The sequence below is a fragment of the Physeter macrocephalus genome, chromosome 7, assembly GCF_002837175.3.
Source record: "Physeter macrocephalus isolate SW-GA chromosome 7, ASM283717v5, whole genome shotgun sequence".
Lineage (NCBI taxonomy): Eukaryota > Metazoa > Chordata > Mammalia > Artiodactyla > Physeteridae > Physeter > Physeter macrocephalus.
In genome coordinates this window covers 97,361,435-97,383,203 of record NC_041220.1, presented here as the reverse complement: position 1 = coordinate 97,383,203, position 21,769 = coordinate 97,361,435, and positions in this window count along the sequence as shown.

Genomic DNA, 21,769 nt, shown 5'->3' with positions numbered 1-21,769 from the left:
CAAACACTTTATATGTTGTGATTATTAATTTTACCTATGCACATTACAAGCCTCTTCTCCAGTCTGTGGCACTTCTTTAAACGTCACGATATGTTTCATTACATAACAGTTTATTATTGTTGTTCATTTAATATAATCAAAATTATCAATCTATCACTTTATAGCTTATAAGTTATCTTTTCTTAGAAGTTCTTTCTCATTCTAATATGTATTGTATTCCAAAACTTGTATAATTTTAATTTTCCACATCATCTTTAATATATATGAAATATATTTGTGTGTCTGGTGTAATGTGAGAATTTGGTTTAATTTTCTGTTTGGATGGTCAGTTGTCTCAGCACCATATATGAATTGTCAATCTCTTCTGACATGACTTCTAACACTATTTTTAATTCATATACCAAGCACTCATATAATTTTGGGGTCTTAAAAACTCTTCTTTGTTTATTTGCTCTGTTTTTCTATGCTTGTGTAAATATCAACTTGCTTTAATTATTTTTTTAACAACCTAGAATCTAAGAAGCCATATCCTCTCCCCTCTCCCTTAAGGATTTCTTATCTATTTTTAGGCCTTTACTCTTATATGTGAATTTTATAATCAGCTTTTCAGGTTTAATGAGAAACTTTTGTGAAATTTTAATTGAAACTGAAATGGATATATAGATTAATTAGTGGATAATTGCCATGTTTACAATATTGAGGGTTTCCTTCCCAGAAAATGGCCTAACTCTCCATTTATTTAGATCTTTGTCTTTCAGTTTTCATATTTTATTAGTTTTATTTCCCATAACCTTGTAGTTTTGTCCCTAATATAAATGTGTGGTTTATTATTTTACATTTTGTAATTGCGATTGCTTGTGCACAGAATTACAAGAGATTTTTGTATATTGTTCTTATATTCTCTAAACTTGCTGAATTATTTTATTAATTTGTCCACAAAATCTCATGAATTTCCGATATTAACAATTATATTATTTGCAAATAATAAATTTTTCTTATTTTAAATTCTATATCGCTGATATTTATATCTTTTGCTAATATATTAGCTAATTTGTCTACTACAGTTTGAATAGAGACAATGATAGGGGAATCCTCTCTTCTACTCTTGGTGTTAATTTTTATCATGGATAAACATAAAATTTTACAATTTTTCTGCACTTACAGAGATGATTCTGTGATTTTTCTCTTTTATTTAATGTGGTTAATTATACCAATATATCCTCTAATATCAATTAGTTATTACCCTTATGACTTATAATATTTATTTTATATACTTTGGGATTTGGTTTATTAGTTTTCTATTACTGCATAACAAAGTATCAAAAACACAGTGGCTTAAAACAATGTACATTTAGTATCTCACAGTTTCCATTTCCAAGAAACAGTCCAGAACTAATGTTAGCTGGACCCTCTTCTCAAGGTCTTAGCAGGCAGAAATCAAGGTGTTATTCAGGGTTGTGATCTCAGCTGAAGCATGAGATCTTCTGTCAAGCTCACTGGTTGTTGGTAGAATTCATTTTTATTTTTATTACTTATTTATTTATTTATTTATTACCACACTGCAGCTTGCAGGATCTTATTTCCCCAACCAGGGATTGAACCTGTGCCCCCCAGTGGAAGTGTGAAGTCCTAACCACTGGACCGCCAGGGAATTCCCAGAATTCATTTTTAGGTGGTTATATGACTGATGTCCCATTTTTTTTCTCTGTTGACTGGGACAACTTCTAACTCTTCAAGACGTACTTACCTCAAGCCAGACTCTCTCATGTAAGAGTTCACCTGATTAGATAAGGCCCACCTGGGATGATTTGCCTTCCAATCAACTCAAAGTACATTGATTAGAGACTTCACTTACATCTGTGAAGTTCTGTTATCATTGTCACAAGTTGTTATATAAGCATGAGAGAGATATTCTATCATATACACAGAGTCAACTCACATTCAAGGGGAGAAATTTTAAAAAGATGAGAATCGCAGGGGCCATCTTGAGTTTCTGTTTACCAGTTTCCTAACCTAATTTAGGAATTTTCTTATTATGGTTGTAAGTGAAATTGGATATCATTTTTTTATTTTATACTAACCTTATTTTTTGGAGTATAAACTTAATCCTAATCATGGTGTTGGAAGAGTATTAACTCTTGTTTTCTTCCTGGATATAGATTTTAATGTACGCATTAATGTTTAACATTTTCAAAATACTGCTTGAGCTACAATTAACCACTCTCCCTTCTTCCCTTCATTGGTTCGTCTTCTAGCTCTCTGTTGTATCAGATCCAAACTGATAGGAGTGATAGATATACTATCCCAAATCTCTCAGTTTCATCTGTCACTGATTCTGTCTCCAATAAGGACACACAATACATGGATGATGTAGTGTCAAGATCATGAGATCAAAATTTGGGAGACTAGATTTTAGTTTCAGATTCACCATTGGCCACCATGACATTGGTGTTCATTAAATCACTTTCTAATTCCTGTTGGAAGACAACTTCCAATGAACATTTTCATGTTTCTACATGCTGCAGGCTTTCTGAGCAAAAAGAGTTAGCAAACTTTGTTAAAGAGTGATGGAATGACAAATATGCCTTAGAAGTTAGAGGTAGCATATTGCTCCAGAGAGAATTAGGGAATTATGCCCAGAGCCATTTGTTTACATGCCAAGGTAAAGGCCTTTCTCTCCCCATCAGAAAGGATTTGTTTACATTCTAAAGGATAGTCCTGTCTTTGCAGGGAAGGATTTGCCAAAGTACCAGCCTTCGTACGTAAGTCCTGAGTCTCATAATTTTGGGGGTTCCTCTCACGTGTTGCAATCCCAGCATATGTGGAGATGAACATCTGGTCCTTACCTTGTGGAGAATAGAGACATGTGGAACAGGTGCTGAGATGCTCTGAGTACTAAATGGATAAATGGTCTATTTTTTTGACCCACACATTCTGTGTTTGCTCTCCGAATATCAATAAGTATATAAACTTAAGAATTCTTAGACTCTTTTGAGAGTTAGAGAGCTGTTACAGGCCAGCCTAGCACACAGAGTTTTCCTGATGAAACAGATCAGATTACGTTTACAAATATAAAAGTGGTTTTACAAAGCAAGACAGGATATGCAACTCAAAGGTGGAAAGGTGGTGATGGTTTTTATGTGCCAAGAGGCTAGACAATATTTAAGGGGGTCAATGTCAATTACCTAAATGTATTTATTTCCATACTTTATTTGCTTCCAGAATAATGCTTATCCATTTAAATCATTGTATACCTATAGGCTTTTTTTGGTAACAGAGAGTGAGACAGAAAGAAGGAGTTCCTTACTTCCATTCAGTGTGTAGTCCTGTCATAAAGGATAAATCTAGACAGTAGGAGGGAAGGGAAGTAAGTCCCTGCAAACCTCAACCAATAAAAAAAAACTAAACGAAACTAAAGTAAGCGAAATTAAGGTCAAATTTGTCATTTACTCCAGAAGCCAAAGAAGGTTTTAGAAGAGAAGGGGGTGGGTAGAGAAGAACTCATAGTTTGGATATTTTTTTCTAGGAACACTTCCCTACTTTCACACCCATCCCCAAAAATACCCCTACAGTTGTAGGACTTTGATGATATTTTATTTATCTCTTCAGTTGCTTATGATGCTATTTTATTTATCTCTTTGGTTGCCTATGTTCACCAATAGATTATAATATCCATGAGAGTAGGGGCTATCCCTCCTGATCACTCAATTCCTAGCCCCATGACTGGCCCTGTATAACTCTCTGTAGAGAAGAAAGAAGGTATTGCAGCATTGTTCACAGCAACAAAGATATGGAAACAAGATATGAAACAAGTGCCCATCAGTGGATGAATGGATAAAGAAGATGCCATATATATATATATATACACAATGGAACACTATGCAGCCATAAAAAAATCTTGCCATTTGTGACAACACAGATGAACTTTGAGAGCATTATGCTAAGTGAGCTGTCAGAAAAATACAGACAAATATCGTATGATATCACTTATATGTGGAACCTAAAATACTGAACTCAGAAAAACAGAGTAGAATGGTGTTTACCAGAGGCTGAGAGGTGTGGGGAACTGGGGTAATGTTGTTTGAAGATGCCATCTTGCAACTAGTAGATAAATAAGTTCTGGACATCTAATGCACAGCACAGTGATTATAGTCAACAATACTATATTATACATTTCAACTTTGCTAAGAGAATAGATCTTAACTGTTCTCACACCAAAGATCAAGGATAAGTATGTGACTTGATAGCAGTGTTAGCTAATGCTAAGGTGGTAGTAATATCGCAATATATAAAATGCATCATCAAATCAATATGTTGTACACCTTAAGCTTACACAATGTTACATGTCCATTATATCACAACAAAAATTAATTAATTCATTTTTTAAAAAAGAAGAAAGACAGCACAGAAGGAACAGAGATGGAGGAAAAAAGAGAGAGAAAGGAAGGACAAAAGAATGTCCACTTTCAGTCACCAGGACAAAGATGCTAGGGGGAAGGAGAACCTTGAGTACAGATATTGAAGTCTTTCACACACAAGATCTCTTGATTTTTTGGAAGAGGGCCTTCAAACATTTTTCTCCTTTTTTCCCACTTGCTTTGTCTGCACCTCTCTCTCCTGAGATCACCAGTTATCGAAGTTCTGTCTATGAAACCCACCTTATTAAACACTGCCAGGGATGCACAATGCCTTTCTTCTTTTACTGTCCTTCCTACAAAACTCTGTCATTTTATGATGAGTAGAAATTTGTTACTATATTTCCCATGTTATCTTCAAAATCTTGTTTAATAATGAAAATGTGAAAAAAAGTGACTAATCTGAAGGTTCGAAGACAGCAGGAAAAGAACTGATAAGCATTTTGAAGTTTGAGCAATGTGTAAAACATTTCAAGTACTTTGGATTTCATTCTCCTCATCCACAACTGCTTAACTCCTAGAACTGAGGACACTTTTTTCTAATGTCCTATCTAATAGTTATAGCTGAGCCATAATCAAAAGTATAATACTGAGAGAAATTAGTTTACATTTATCTTTCTCTGTTTTTTTTTCTCTTCTGAACATCTTAGCCTAAATATATAGTTTTAGTCTGACATAAAGCTTATTTATTTTGTTACTCAAGTTATTACATGGGTTTGAGCTTTGTGGTTTGGTATGCTAAACCTATGGTTGAAAACTAAACATTTCTGGAAAAAATGGATACGAATATCTTATATTTATTGAACATAGCCAAGAAATTTATTTTTAATAACTGAACCACAGATGGGATGCCATCTGTCAGCATATGGCATTGGCTCTTAAAGCAATGTTTACATCTGGGGGATATGACGCTTTCTTTGAGAGAACAAGAGGCATTATTGGACTAAACATGAAGTGAAGTGAAATTTATAGATTCATGAATATTGTAAGTTTGCTAAGGATAGAATCAGCGTGTTTATATGCATACAGTTTTCATACATTTGGATGGATAAAAAGAAAGAAAATCTGTCCATTGAAATTCTGTTATGATAATAGAAAATAATTGTAATTTTAAAACCATGGGGATTTTTTTCTCTCATGACAGGCAAAACTATTGGTATGAAGTGATCAGATTCCCAAATTTGAGTTTTTTAATATATCCAATGTGATTGATAATGTTTCCAATAAAGATACTAATATAGCATTTTAATTGACATCCTAACTATCAGCTTTATTTTATTCAAAAACATGTACAAAAGATATAATTTTTGTTCCTTAATTTTCAATAACTTCAAAAATTTACCTGACATAATTTTTATCCGTTTTACTATGCATAAGTATTCTTATTTTTAATCAACTGCATTTTGAAATATAATTGGATGTATTTTTTATTATAAAGGCACTAAATTTATAGATTTTAAATTACCATGCATTTGTAAGAGAATTGTATTTTGCTTATTTGCATTTAACTCTCTGATCACCAGAAATTTGAATAAATTCTGATTAATATTAACCTTTTTTTGTTGTTAGTCCAAAACCAATTCAAAACAGATTTCACTCTTCTTCCACCTAATACAACAAAGACTTGATATCTAATTTATAGAAAATTATATAAATTGCAAAATTCTAGTGAATAGAGATTATCAACAAATATTCAACAGTAATGATAATAATATAATAGTAATGACAACTATTGGCACACTATTTTAGACTGTTCTTTATGTAACAGATTAGAGGATTTGCAAGCATTCTCTTGAATCTTGATAATAACCCTTCCAAATTATAATTTTCCTTTAGTTACAATTGACAGAATAGGTTTAATGATGTTAAGAAACAGATCTAAGATCACAGAAGCTGTAATCAGCAGTATCTGCTTAAAGATCCATATTCTTTCTTCTAAACAATGCTGCTTCCCTGAATGAGAAAATACTATTGGTAGGCGAACATAAAATATTTGTTGATTGTTGAAAGGGGTAAAATACCAACTGCACTAGTAATTACAATGCAAATTAAAACTACAATGAAGTACCAATTTCTACTGATAAAGCTGAAATTTTTTAAGTTAATTATTAGTCTTGTCAAAAATTAGAGAAACACCTACAACTATTTCAGATCCGTTTGTGCATGTATAATGTATTTTGGAAATACCAGTCAAGATCCCCAAAATGTTCATAATTTTTTATCTTACTCCATCAGCTGAAGTTTTTATTTCAATAAGGCAATTTAAAATATCAAGGAAGTTAAATTGATAGAAGCTCTCTCTGCAGCAGAATGCATCTAGGAAGACAGAGATGATAAGACAAATCATCTTCAGTACAAAGACGGTTGGATCTTATTATATAATGCATGCTTAACCACTTCCTTGATGTGATATATTAAAAAGACGATTGTACAAATATAGCAACAAGCATGAGACATGATATTAAAGGCTTCTTAATCTGTGGGGTTTTTTTTTTTGATAAATTTATTTATTTATTTTTGGCTGCATTGGGTCTTCCTTGCTGCACGGAGACTTTCTCTAGTTGCAGAGAGCAGGGGCTACTCTTCATTGCGGTGCGTGGGCTTCTTATTGTGGTGGCTTCTCTTGCTGCGGAACACAGGCTCTAGGCGCACAGGCTACAGTAGTTGTGGCACAGGGGTTTGGTTGCTCTGCGGCATGTGGGATCTTCCCGGACCAGGGCTCGAACCTGTGTCCCCTGCATTGGCAGGTGAATTCTTTTTTATTTTATTTTATTTATTTATTTTTGGCTGCGTTGGGTCTTTGTTGCTGCGCGCAGGCTTTCTCTAGTTGTGACGACAGGCTTCTCATTGCGGTGGCTTCTCTTGTTGTGGAGCACGGGCTGTAGGCGCGCAGGCTTCAGTAGTTGTGGTGCATGGGCTCAGTAGCTGTGGCTTGCGGACCCTAGAGCGCAGGCTCAGTAGTTGTAGCACCCGGGCTTACCTGCTCTGCAGCATGTGGGATCTTCCCCAACCAGGGCTCGAACCCATGTCCCCTGCATTGGCAGGCAGATTCTTAACCACTGTGCCACCAGGGAAGTCCCTGTGTTCTTTCTTAGGAAACTTACTTAAATTCTGAAACTCAATTTCCCCATTTGTAAGATGGAGATAGTAATAGAAACATTCCCATAGTACTGATATGCATAAAAATTATTTAATATATTTAAGATATTTAGATAATAAATGCTCAGTAAATGGAGCTTATTATATAGAATTGATTATAGAAAAAAATAGAAAATGAAATTTTGCTGTGCTAATAGGCATTACAATAATACATATGAGCAGGGAGGCAGAAAGGAAAACTTTCATTTGTTCAGTAATGATTTTATGATGAATGTTTATATTCTTTTCCTTAGCTTCCTAGCAACATCTATAATTATGATCAGTTAGATTTTTTTTAGTTAAAAAAATGCAATTCTTAAAAAGTGACTCTGGAAAGAAAATATTTGAGAAGAGAATTGTGACTGTCCAAAAGAGAAATAATGAAAAAATCATTTTTTTTCCAGCATATAGCTTTTGATAGGAGGATAAATTTTTCTTGGTAGAAAAACAAAATAAAAGTAGTCCTTTTCATTAACTGTATGTTCAGCACAGAGCACTAGGTACCATACACTCAGTTCTTTCTTCAAAATGAAAGCCAAATATAGATACCAATTACCTACATCATGACTTTTAAATCCAGAAAACTAACTTTATCTCAGAAAATATATATAAAATGTTATGTGGGGTGTGCATGTGGGTATGTGAGTACACAGGCCCTTATATCATCAAAGATTTGGGAATTAACTATACTGATACTGCCAGAGATTTGCGAATCGTCAATTAATGATTCTTCTTTACCTACAAATTCACTTAACCCACACCACAGAAAAACAGCAGGTACTTTTTTAATATCAAATTTCATTAAGACCTCTGAATAATTTCTCTGAATTCAAGGACACTAAATGTTCACTGCTCTGGGAATTGGCTACATCAGAGTCATGTAAGGACATTAGATAAAAATAGAGACCCTCAGTTCCTTTTGCATTAGTCAGAAGAATGTATCCCAGGAATGTTTATTTCTAGCATAGGTTCAAGGTGATTGTGATGTGTGGGACACTCATTGGTCAGATCACTTTTCTGACTTTATAAGGTTATTTATCTGTTTCCATTGGGGTTCTGATGCAAAAAACAGAATCTATTCTAACTAGTTTGAACAGAGATTTGTTACCAGGTGTTGAATGACTTTCTCAATTCTCGGGAAGCAGAATCAAACAGATAGGAGGAACAAGTCTCAAAGTGACAACAAATCTAAAGCAACATCTGGAGACATTTCTGCCTCTCCTAACATCAGTGGCTATAAGAGAAGAAAGCTGCTAAATCAGGACAGTGTTGTGATAACTTCCAGCTCTGGAACCACGCCACCTCCACACTACACACACAAGCAGGATGGATGACCGCCACCCACTTCTCTCTCTCCATGTCACCTCAGTTCTGTATTCAAATCTTATGTAGCTGGATTGGATTCGTGGATATATAAAAACTTGGTGAAAGTGAGTCTGGGGAAATTTTAGTTTTCTAGTCTCTTCAGGCCAAGAAGAAATACTTGAAGGAAGTTAGAAAAAATAATGAAGTGGCCAAATTATTATAACTGCTACAATCCCCAGATTCTCTAGTTAAATACATATTTAATTGGCTTAAAACAAGATTATTCAGAAGAGGATTAAATTTCATACCAGGAAGCAGTATCATTTTCTCTCTCTCTTCTTTTTCCTGATTGATACCACTTTTCCCATGAGAAATAATTTCTCATTCCTCTGAATCAGATCATTTAATCTGAAACTTCCTATCAACATGTGTCACTTTCTACCATGTTCTATGGATATCAATTATTTTCCTTACTGTTCCAAAAATACCCTTTCAGTCCTGATTTATTGTATATTTCCCAAATTTACTGTAGTTCTTTGCAGGAGAAGGTGCTTGTTCTGAAATATCAATTTCTCCAAAAATGCATGCAATTTTAATATTCTTATTATTTATGCTGCTATGACTTTGAATAAATGAATGAACAAATTTATGTTTCAACTTTGAATATTCTCAATTGTTGTAAGCCTTTACAACAGTTATATTTTAATATATCTTTGTTATATAGATTTATATTTTAATATGATTTAGAGGTATTCAGATTTGATATGAGGTTTATGTGTGTCAGTCCACTGCCAAACTTTACATAACATTGGATGCAAAGCCCAGTAAAGGTCAATTTTGCAGTAGAAATATATTATTACACTTCCCAAAATACATGTTTCTTTGTTCCAAAAATAGCAGGTCCTCACTTTCCTCACTTTCCCTTTGACTCAGTTTATATTCCATGGACAATTATTATAACTATTGATGTGCATGTACCTACATTTCTCCACTAATTTCTACATTCTTAGTACCTAAAAACCCCACTTCTGGATAAATCCATCTTTCTACTCATTCTGTACCTGCCTTTTCCTAGCTGAAAGTGCCTGGAGGAAGACACACAACCATGCAATGATTTATTTATGAACCAACGGGGCTCTTACAGACACCCAACAATATTGTTAAGAATTTCTGAGGCCAGTTTTTCTCCCATCATCCCAGTTGACAATTTCATACCTTTTTCTCTCCCCTTCAACCTACAGACTATGTTGTCCCATCCTCATTATCATTTAATATCTGTGTTTCATACATCAGTACAAATACTGAAGTAATAAGAATAAAACTCCCAGGCTCCCAACTACACATCCACCCACTCCCCTACATCTGTGCCCATATATCCTGCCTTGTCTTTTGTGCAATTTTATTACAGGGAAACTATCCATATTTTTATCTAAAGCCAAATGCTTGGATCTGTCTCACTGCCTGCTTCCTTCACAAGAGTAACATTCCATCCGTTATTCCCCTCTCTGTGGAATCATGAAATTTTCCATGATTATTCGATTACTTCTATAAGCAGAAAACACATTATTTTGACCATCTAAAAAAAAGACCCCTTTCATGATGCCTCTTCCCTTTCCAACTACCAAAAATATCTGCTCCTCTTTACCAAAAACAAACACCTTAAAAATGTAGTCTGTATGCATTATCTGAATCCCTCCTTCCCATTGCTCCCTTAAATCCCTGCAAATGAGCTTTTATTTCCACCATTCTACTGAATCATTCATTCATTCATTGATTCTCCTAATGTATCATTTCTTCTTCATTACCAATGACCTATATACATCACTAAATCTTACTGGACCTATCAGAAATATTTGGCCCTCCCAAACCACTCCCACCCTCTGAACAGGTTTTCTTTGTTTAGAATCTTAGACACTGCACTTTCTTGTTTCTCCTCCTACCCTGCAAGCTAATCCTATGTAATATGCTCTGTCAGTTCGTTCTCATCACCTTGACTTCTGATTGATAGAGTTTCCGGGTCTCAGTTCTCAACCCTCTTCTCTTTCCCATCTATATTCACCGACTAAGGGGTCTTATCCAGTCTCCTGGCTTAACTGACATTTCTATGCAGACATCATATAGATGTCAGCTTTTAACTCTACCCAGTTCTCTGCCTTGTAGTCTGGACTAATATATCTAACAACCCACTTGATATCTCTAGTAGAATCGCTAGTAGCATTTCAAAATTATCATTTCTAAAATGGGGTTCCTGATCTCTTCCCCATAGCCTGATTTTCCTACACCATTACCCATCTCAGTAAAAAGCAATCCCATTTATTTTTCCAGTTGGTCAGGGAAAGAACCTTGGAGTCACCCATAACTCCTCTTTTTACTCAGACACCTCGCATCTGTCAGCAAGTCCTTGTGAACTCAGCTTTCAGAATATATCCCATGTCAGGCCACTTCTCCACACCTCTACCAATAACTCTAGACAAAGCTGTTATTTGTCAGGATGATCTCTAGCCTGGATTATGTTAGTAGTCTCTAAATTGATCTATCTACTCCTTTACCCATCCAGAGTCTATGATTTACACAACTGCAAGAATTATTCCTTTAAGACACAAATCAGAGCATGTCATTCCTTTCCCCAAAACCTTCCACTGGCTCACCGAGAAAAAAACCAACATCTTAATTTCAACCCTATTTGTCTTTTGCCACCAAATCTGTATCATCTCCTACCTCTCTCTTTATTGTTCACTCTTCTCCAGGCTCACAGGCCTCTGTTCTTTTTTCAAACCCAGCAAACATGCTTCTAGGTTATGGCCTTGATCTTTTTTCTGGCTGGACTGCTCCTCTTCACTCAAATAGCTGTATAAATGGATCCTCACTTCAGATCTCTTAATGAGAGTATCCATTCTTGGCCACTCTAGTAAACAGCAAATCCTCTGCCCAACACCACTGTACTCTACCTCTTACCCAGCTCTATTCTTCTCTATAATATTTATGTCTATCTGGTATGTAGTCTATTTACTTATGTATGTGCTTATTCATTTATCACTATCTTTCCCCACTAGAATATAAGACTCAAGAGATCAGAGATTCTGTTTCAGTCCCTTCTATCTCTCTAGCACCTAGAATAGATCCTGATCATAACAGGTGCTCAATAAATACTTATGGAATGTATAGATGAACACTCAATTTTCATTTGGACAGGCAACTTTCATTTGGAATCAGTGCCTCGCATTTTCAGTCCTTGTAGGCTGAGTGGGCACCTGGGAAGTAACTGGGCCAGTTTATGGCCCTAGCCATAGTTATTAGCTTAGCAGTAGACGTGTGACCAGAGCTAATTCAGTAAGAATAATCTGCTGTTTGTGATGGCTACTATAGAAGAGGGCCTCTCTTTTCTCCTGGACTTGTAAATGAGAGTATGTAGACTTCACCTGCTGCTACCAGAGTCTACCTCCTGAAGCCCAAAAGAGAAGTTAACATACAGACAAGAAATGAGTAAAACCAAGGATTGGAGACAAATTCAGGCCTGATGACATTGTTTGAGCCTTAAATCCAACTGTGATTAAAGCACTGAACTCTTGGACTTTTCAGATAACAAACCACAGAAATTCATTTTTCAAAACCCAGTTCAGGGTGGGTTTTCTATCACTTTCAATAAGAAAATCATAACAGATATCCCAAATTAGGTCAGGTAATCTTTACATATGCTTCTGTGATAACCTATGATTTCTGTTTTCACAGCATTTTAAAAACTTAGATGTATTTTCCTCTTTACTTGTCAGTCTTATTCATCTAGACTATATAAATCTTAAAAGAAAGCATTATAGGGCTTCCCTGGTGGCACAGTGGTTGAGAGTCCGCCTGCCGATTCAGGGGACGCGGGTTCGTGCCCCGGTCCGGGAGGATCCCACATGATGCAGAGCGGCAAAGAAGATGTGGCACATATATACAATGGAATATTACTCAGCCATAAAAGAAATGAAACCGAGTTATTTGTAATGAGGTGGATAGACCTGGAGTCTGTCATACAGAGTGAAGTAAGTCAGAAGGAGAAAAACAAATACCGTATGCTAACACATATATATGGAATCTAAGAAAAAAAAATGTCATGAAGAGATTAGTGGTAGGACGGGAATAAAACACAGACCTACTAGAGCATGGACTTGAGGACATGGGGAGGGGGAAGGGTAAGCTGTGACGAAGTGAGAGAGTGGCAGGGACATATATGCACTACCAAATGTAAATTAGATAGCTAGTGGGAAGCTGCCGCATAGCACAGGGAGATCACCTCTGTGCTTTGTGACCATGAGAGGGGTGGGATAGGGAGGGTGGGAGGGAGGGAGACGCAAGAGGGAAGAGATATGGGAACATATGTATATGTATAACTGATTCACTTTGTTGTAAAGGAGAAACTAACACACTATTGTAAAACAGTTATACTCCATAAAGATGTTAAAAAAAAAAAAAGAAAGCATTATAAATTATTCACTTTTTGTGTTCTGTGCTTTATCCAGTATCTGATTCATGGTAGATGGTCAATAAAAAGTTGCCAAATGAATGTCAATACTATCTAACTGCTCCTGGATAGTAAGAATTTTAAAAATTTTTATTAGGCCTTTACAATAAACATGCTTGTTAAAACAAATATCATGGAAACTGGTAAACTGTTATATTCCTTTTCATTTTCCCTCAGCCATGCATACACCTCATTTCAGTTTTCTCCATGTAAAGGTGGGATAGTGGAAGGACAGAAAGATCATGGGCTCTGAAGTCACATGTGAAAACTATGAATCACCAGTCTACCAGAAGGTAAATAACAAATGGACTATTTTGCTTATTTTTGGATTTTTCACCATAAGAAAGATACACACATACCAGACTGTATTCAAAAGCAAGCAATAAGTATGGTAGTTCACTATAATCATATTATATAAGGAAAATACATTCATGTGTTCATTAATTAAATAAACTGTTGTTTAATGAGCTCCTTCTATGGAAAAACACTGTATGAGGCACTGTTATGGGTGGAATTGTGTTCCCGAAAATTCATATGTTGAAGCCCTGACCTCCAATATCTCAGAATGCAACTGAATTTGGAGATGAATACTTTAAAGAGGTGATTAATTTAAAATAAGGACTTTAGGGTGGGCCCTAATTCAGTATGACTGGTGTCCTTATAAGAAGAGGAAATTTGGACAGAGAGCGAGAGACTAGGGATGTGCATGCTTGGGGGAAAGACCATGTGAGGACACAAAGAAGGTAGTCATTGCAAGCCAAGGAAAGATGCCTCAGAAAAAACAAAACTGTCAACATCTTGGACTTTTAGCTCCAGAACTGTGAGAAATAAATATCTGTTGTTTAAGCCATCTAGTCTGTGATATATATTTTTTTTAATGTAAGCCCAAGCAAAATATGGAAGCACTGTGTATAAAGCATGGACTTCACCCTTTGAAGCTTAAAATCTAATTATCAAGAAATATAAATATATGAACAATTATACAACTATATAATTACAAACCGAGGAGGAGCTAAGAGGGGAAAAATCCAGGAAGCTATGAAGGCACATAGTAAAGGAACCTGACTGGTCTGGGGAATTAGCCCTGAGAAAGCAATATTGTTATTGAAAGTTTTGAAAGGACTAAAAGCTAATGAGATGAATTGGGAGTCAGGGGCCATGAGAGTTGAAGGAACAACTTGTGGAAAGATAATATTGTAGGATGCAGCCAGATTCACTGGAGGAATTAAATAAAGGCATATGTGGCTCTTGAGCATATATGAAAAATAGGGGGCAGGGAAAAGCTATGCTAGACTTTGTGGGTCATATTAAGAGCATCCTAAGAGTACCAAGAAGCCTTGAAAAATACAGTCTGATGAAAGAATAATGGGTCTAGTTCTAGAGGTAAAGCTAGAAGCAGATACTTTTATCTTCCAAATGAATTAACTTGTATACATGACAGACTCACCACTTATGCTGTATTGTTTCAGATACATTTGGCTACAAGACATAGAGACCAAGAAATTTATTATGTTACTCATAACAGAAACCCAGAGGTAGAGTGAGCTATAAAACTGACCAATTCAGTGGCTCAAAAATTTATCAGGGTGAAAGGTTCATTCTACCATTCTGTTCTGCTACCCTCAGTGTTCGTTTCATAATTAAGCTGGCCAAAAAATGGCTGCTGACCTCACATTCAGTCAAGACCCCATACACCTGTTCTTCTAGCTTTCTTAAAAATGATAAAAAATTAATTCCCAAAAGCCTCTCAGCAAACTTCTCCTTACATAGCAAAGGCCAGAGTTGAGTTACATGGGTATTCTTTACCCAATCAAAGAGTGAAGTAGAATGATCATAACTGGCTCAGACAAATCACTAAGGGTAGAATGGGTGATTGGTCTCTTTCACAATGACTGCTACTTGTGGGCAAAGTGAAAGTAACCCTTAAGACTACCTTCCATCTACAATAGACACAGTGCAAAGTAAATGTAGGGACTTATTAAAAGGAGAAAGTTAAGAGTTAAAATTCCTCCCTATCCTAGACAGGCTTCCACATACAACAATAACAGAAGGAGTAGGAGCTGATTCAAGCCTACCATTTGGAGATCACAATGAAAGTGAGTCTTTCCTGCCTCATTTAATTGCATACGAATCACAGTGAGTCTCAGTTAGTAATGGAACCCACTGAGTCTTCATCCCATTGCTTCAAGATGATTTAGAAAAAAGACCTCAGACCCTTTCTTTATGGGGTTATAGAGTACAGACTAATTTAGGAAACTGAGTGTTGCCAAGCCTTCAGGTAACTGGCTAACCAGGCATAAGTAATACATGAGTACACAGATTAAAAATCAAATATATACTTGCATTTTGGAAATAACATTGGAATCAACTGTGATGGACTGAATTGTGCCCCACCCCCAGATTCATATGTTGAAGCCCCAAAACCCAATGTGACTGTATTCAGATATAGGGTCTTTATGGAGGTACTTAATTAAATGAGGTCAGAAGGGTGGGAGTCTAATTCAATAGGACTGGTGCCCTTATAAGAAGAGGAAGAGACACCAGAAACTGCTCTTGCTCAGGGCTCACAGAGAAGAAAGGTCATGTGAGGACACAGCAAGGGAGCCATCTATAAGCCAGGAAGGGAGCCCTTACTAGAAATCAAATTTGCCAGCATTTTGACCATGAACTTCTAGCCTCCAGGACTGTGAGAAAATAAATTTGTTGTTTAAGCCATGCAGGCTGTGCTATTTTCTTATAGCAGCCCAAGCTGACTAATTCACTAATCTTCAAACGATTGAAGAATAATCAAGTTCGTCAACTTTGAATCTAACGTCTACAGACTTCAGTTACTTGAGCAGATAAACTGATAACTAAAAAAAGCCTCATTATAAAACAGCATTTAGGGCTTCCCTGGTGGTGCAGTGGTTAAGAATCCACCTGCCAATGCAGGGGACACAGGTTCAAGCTCTGGTCTGGGAAGATCCCACATGCCGCGGAGCAACTAAGCCCGTGCGCGCCACAGCTACTGAGCCTGCGCTCTAGAGCTCGCGAGCCACAACTACTGAGCCCACGTGCCACAACTACTGAAGCCCACACGCCTAGCGCCTGTGTTCTGCAACAAGAGAAGCCACCGCAATGAGAAGCCCGCACACCACAACGAAGAGTAGTCCCCACTCGCCACAACTAGAGAAAGCCTGCGCGCAGCAACAAAGACGCAACACAGCCAAAAATAAATAAATAAATTATTTAAATATATAAAAATAAAACAGCATTTGCCTGAAGGATTTCAGGGAGAGAATATCTCATGATTCCTCTATCAAAATAAAGCATTTTACTCAGTAGGGAAACATAAACAGGTTTATGCTATTTTTCAAAAGATAGCTTTGGTTGTATTGTTGTAAATGTGTCATGTTGTGGAAGAAAGGGAAAGAGTGGATGAGATAAAACACATTAGTAGGTTATTAGAGAAATCCAAGAAGTAAGCAATTGCGGAGAGTTTCACTTTTGATTAAGATATAGTAGGATAAGGAAGACCATAGCACTTGTGTTAACAAGAAAGAAAAAAAAAACTAATAAAATATAAAACATAATTTTCTATAATGCTATTGAAGAGCAGTTGATTCAAAGTCCATAATAAGATAATATCAAAGAAGGATGAAGTATTCATAGGTAGACAAAGAAGTACAGATGCTTCAATACCTAGAGACAAGTGTCTGGTATGAGTGCAAATGTGCAGAGGAGAGGCATGCCTTAGATGGAAAGGCTTACAAAGAGAAATCAGGTGAATTTTAAATGACAGCATGGGTGGCAAGATAGATTGTTTTCTGGAAAAGCCCCAAATGCAAAAATAAATATTTTATCTTGACAATCCCCTCCCCTAGAAATTTTGATGAGGGAAGGGCAGGAAAAGTGGCAGAACTAGCAATGGATGAAAAACAGTGTTTGCATAGTCTCACCATGCTCAGATCCCAGGACTTGCTGAAGTATAACACAAAAGTAAACCGAACTCAACTAAGGCTAGAACCCAAACCACTCCCAGAACAAATCCTGAAAAGATCAAAGGATAACCCTTCTGAGGCTGCTGCCCTGAAAGTTGGGAGTTAGGCTAAAGGGCAAAGTACAGTCTCCACAGTCCCATTTGAAACCAGTGGTGAAGACAATCTAATGGGAGTGGAGGAAGGCATGAATAATCAGAGCACAGAGAATTTGCAGGGCAGTGGAAATATTCTGTACGGCACTGTAATTATGGATACAAATCATTATACATTTGGTCCAACCCCATAGACTGTACAACACCAAGAGTGAACCCTAATGTAAAGTATGGACCTTAGGTATGTAAACTATGGACTTTGGGTGATTATGATGTGTCAGCGTTGTTTCATCAGTTGTAACATATGTACCACTCTGGTGGGAGATGTTAATAATAAAGAAGTTTATGCATGTGTGGAGGTAAGGGATATATGGGAAATCTCTGTATCTTCCTCTCAATTTTGCTGTGAACCTCAAATTGCTCTTAAAAAATTATTTTTAAAAAATTCAGTTCAGGCCTTGTTGGAATCAGAGAGCAGTCCCTCACCATAGGTGTGCAATGAAAGAAAGGAATTGCACACTTTGAAAGTTGGAGATAAAGATATAACAATTTAAAATCCATTATTCTTTTAGACATACCACATGTCATGTTGCCATGTGAAGAGATATAAAGAAGTAGGAAAATGTGGCCTATAATCAGGAGCAAAATTAATCAACAGACACAAAATCGCAGATAGTTCAGATGGCATAATTCATTATCAAGGACTTTAAGACAACTATTATAAAAGTGTTAAATCATGTATAGTGTAAGATGGAACAAATGGCTGAATATATGAATGTTTCTAGGAGGATATCAAATATATAACAGAGAATCAAGCTGACATTTTTGAACTGAAAAGTACAAAATAAGAAATAGAAATTTATTAGAGTGTTTTAACATCAGATAGAAAAAAAGCAGAAGAAACCACTGGTGAACATAAAGATATGTCAATAGTAATTATCCAAACAAAAGTACACAAGGAATATAAGATTGGGAAAAAACAAATCAAGGGATAAGTGTTCTATGGGAAAATAACAAATTAGTAAACATGTATGTAATTCGAGTCCTAGTATGAGAGGATATAAAGAATTAGGCAGAAAAATACTTAAAGAAACAATAGCAAAGCACTTTTAAAATTTAATTTAAAAAATCTCAATTTACAGACCCAAAAAACACAGGAAACACCAAGGAAAATAAGAACAAAGAAATTCACACCTAGGCACAGCATAGTCAAACTTTTGAAAACAAATATAAAGAAAAAATTGTAAAAGCAGTCACCAAATAAATAAGACCGAATGAGTATAAGGGAAGGGGAGCCAGATGTCAATGAAACACTATCTTTTAAAGTGTTGAAAAAAAAGAAATATCAACTTAGAATTCTATGCCCAGTGAAAATATACTTCAATACAAACACATAATGAGGAAATATTTAGATTAAAAACATGTTGAAAATTCATTTCCAATATACCAACACTACAATTAATGGTAGAGAGAGGTTTTCAGGCTGAAGTAGATGATAACAGTCACTAATACCTAGAGTAAAGAATTAAAATAACCAATGATGGTTAATATGTTGGGAAATGTAAATAAAATACATTTTTCTTTTCTTTTAGTAAAATCTTAAAGAAAAAACTGACTTTTAAAGTACCATTTTAAAAGTAAACCATTTTTATGGTTAATAACATATAGAAATAAAATAAATAACAGCATAGTACAAAGAATGATGGGTAAATGGAATTATACTGCAGTAAGGTTCTTACATTATCTATGAGTTGCCATTATGTTAATTCAAAATAAATAGTGTTAGGTCAATAATGTATTTATGAATGCTACAGCTATTATCAAAAATAAAATACATATTTTATACAAATATATAAAAGTTATACATATAAATATGTAAAATAATATGGCTAAAAACAAATAAAGGAAATAAAATGGAAGCTGAAAGAATGCCAAGAAGGTTATAATTTTGGATACACAACAAAATGCATTTGTGAAAACCCACAAAACTTTGCAGCACAAAAACTGTATAAAAATTTAAGAAAACATCATCTAAAAGGTTGGGGGCTCCCAGGATAGAATGTAGAATGTCACTGAAGAGGGTGGAGGAGGGGGGAAGGTGCTGACCTAAATATCTTTGGAAATGAGTGAAATCTATAAGACTAAAGGCAAAAGGAACTATTATTTAGCATTGTACTCTAGTTGATAAGGGCATTTCCCAAGGGGTATGAACTAAGGATTCTGATACTACTATGCATGTATATTGGAACTGAACAACTAAATGAACTGATGGCAGATGGTGGGAGCCACTCTTTTCACTGTTGGAGTGAGAGCACACAGGTAAGCAAGGAAAAGAGGCTAGAATGCTCCATATGTAATAAATTAGAGACAGGAGTAAAAATTCATGTTTAACTTACTATAGATGTAGATTGTTCCATATATGAAAATTTATAGGTGTACACATGGGTTAGTACACACACTTATATTCCATTGCTCTATCATTTTAAAGGGCCTAGAAGCATCAACACCCTAGTAGTATCATTCTATTATCATTCTTTGAAAAAAGGAACCAAGATTCCTTGGAGAAATGACTTCTTGTAACACTGGATCAGGGATTCTGCCAAAGGATCCTGGAGCATCTTGAAGTGTCAGGAAGTAAGGAAGTGCTCCTCCCCCTCCAAACACACACACACACACACACACACACACACACACACACACACACACGATTAAGGGGTATATCAAAAAAGCAGAGGAGCCAAACAAAAGAGCTCCCAGTGGCCAAAGCTGAAAAAATTTAATCAATATAATAAAGTAGTATTGGATTATTACCTAAAGTATAAAATAAATGTCTATGAATTTATACTAATATAAATAAATGATTGAATAAATTAGTAAATGGGAGAGAGTAGGCAAAACTTCTGTTTAGAATTCCAAATAATTTATGTAGATACTGCCGCCTCAAGGAGGTGAAGCTTAACTCTCCACTCCTTAAGTGAGTACTGCATAGAGAGACCTCCTTCTGAAGAATACAGTATGAGAAGGGGTACGTGAAACACTAACTTTACACGGAGAAACCTGACAAACGCTACCTCAGCTAGGTGATCAAGATTAACATCAACGGTGATGTCATGTTGATAGAATGTACTCAATATGACATGATGAAAATAGCATTTTACCTCTCTGGTATTCCTCCCAAAACCCACAGCCCCAGTGAAATCATGAGAAAAATATCCAATTCCAATTGAGGAGCATTCTACAAAATTACCAATATTCCTACAAATGGCCTCGGTCCGCAAAAACAAGGGAGTCTAAGAAAATGTCATCACCAAGGTGAAACTAAGGAGACATGACTATTCAATACAATCTGGTTTCCTGGATGGAATCCTGGACCAGAAAACAGACATTAGGTAAAAATTAAGTAACTCTGATAAGGGTATGGGCTTTAGTTAACCATGATGTATCAATATTGGTTTATTAATTCTAACAAATATACAATACTAATCCAAGATATTAATAACAGGGAAGAATAAGTTGAGGTATATGATATCTTGATAACTTTTCTGTAAATGTAAAACTGTTATAAAATGAAAAGTTTATCTAAATTGTTCTTGTTTTTAAAACAATCCAGTGAAGACAGGCAAGAAAGAAAGAAGGAAGGTAGGAAGGATGGACAAATGGGTCAAATAGAAAATAAATAGCAATGGGGACTTCCCTGGCAGACCAGTGGTTAAGACCCAGTGAGTGGAGCTTCCACTGCAGGGGGTGCAGGTTCTATCCCTGGTCAGGGAACTGAGATCCCTCAGGACATGTGACATGGCCAATAAATAAATAAATGTGTTTTAAAAAAATAGATAAGAAATAACAATACTGTCATATTAAACCTAATCATACCAAAATTTATATCCATTAAAATAGGCAAAACACATTAATTAAAAGGCAGAGATGGAATTTTTCACAACAATATGAAAAAGAACAAGCAAAGTGAGAAGGTAGCATATATACACTACCAAATGTAAAACAGCTAGTGGGAAGCAGCTGCATCGCAGGGGGAGATCAGCTCAGTGCTTTTTGGCCAGCTAGAGGGGTGGGATAGGGAGGGTGGGAGGGAGATACAAGAGGGAGGGTATATGGGGATATATGTATACATATAGCTGATTCACTTTGTTACACAGCAGAAACTAACACAATATAGTAAAGCAATTTTACTCCAATAAATATGTTAATAAATAAACATAAAGCAAACTACATCCATTTACATAATAATTATCTTTAAAGTAGTGACAAAGAGAGAACCTCAAATTCAGCCTGAGAAACAAGACACATTACAAGACTTCTCACCAGAAAAAAAAAGTG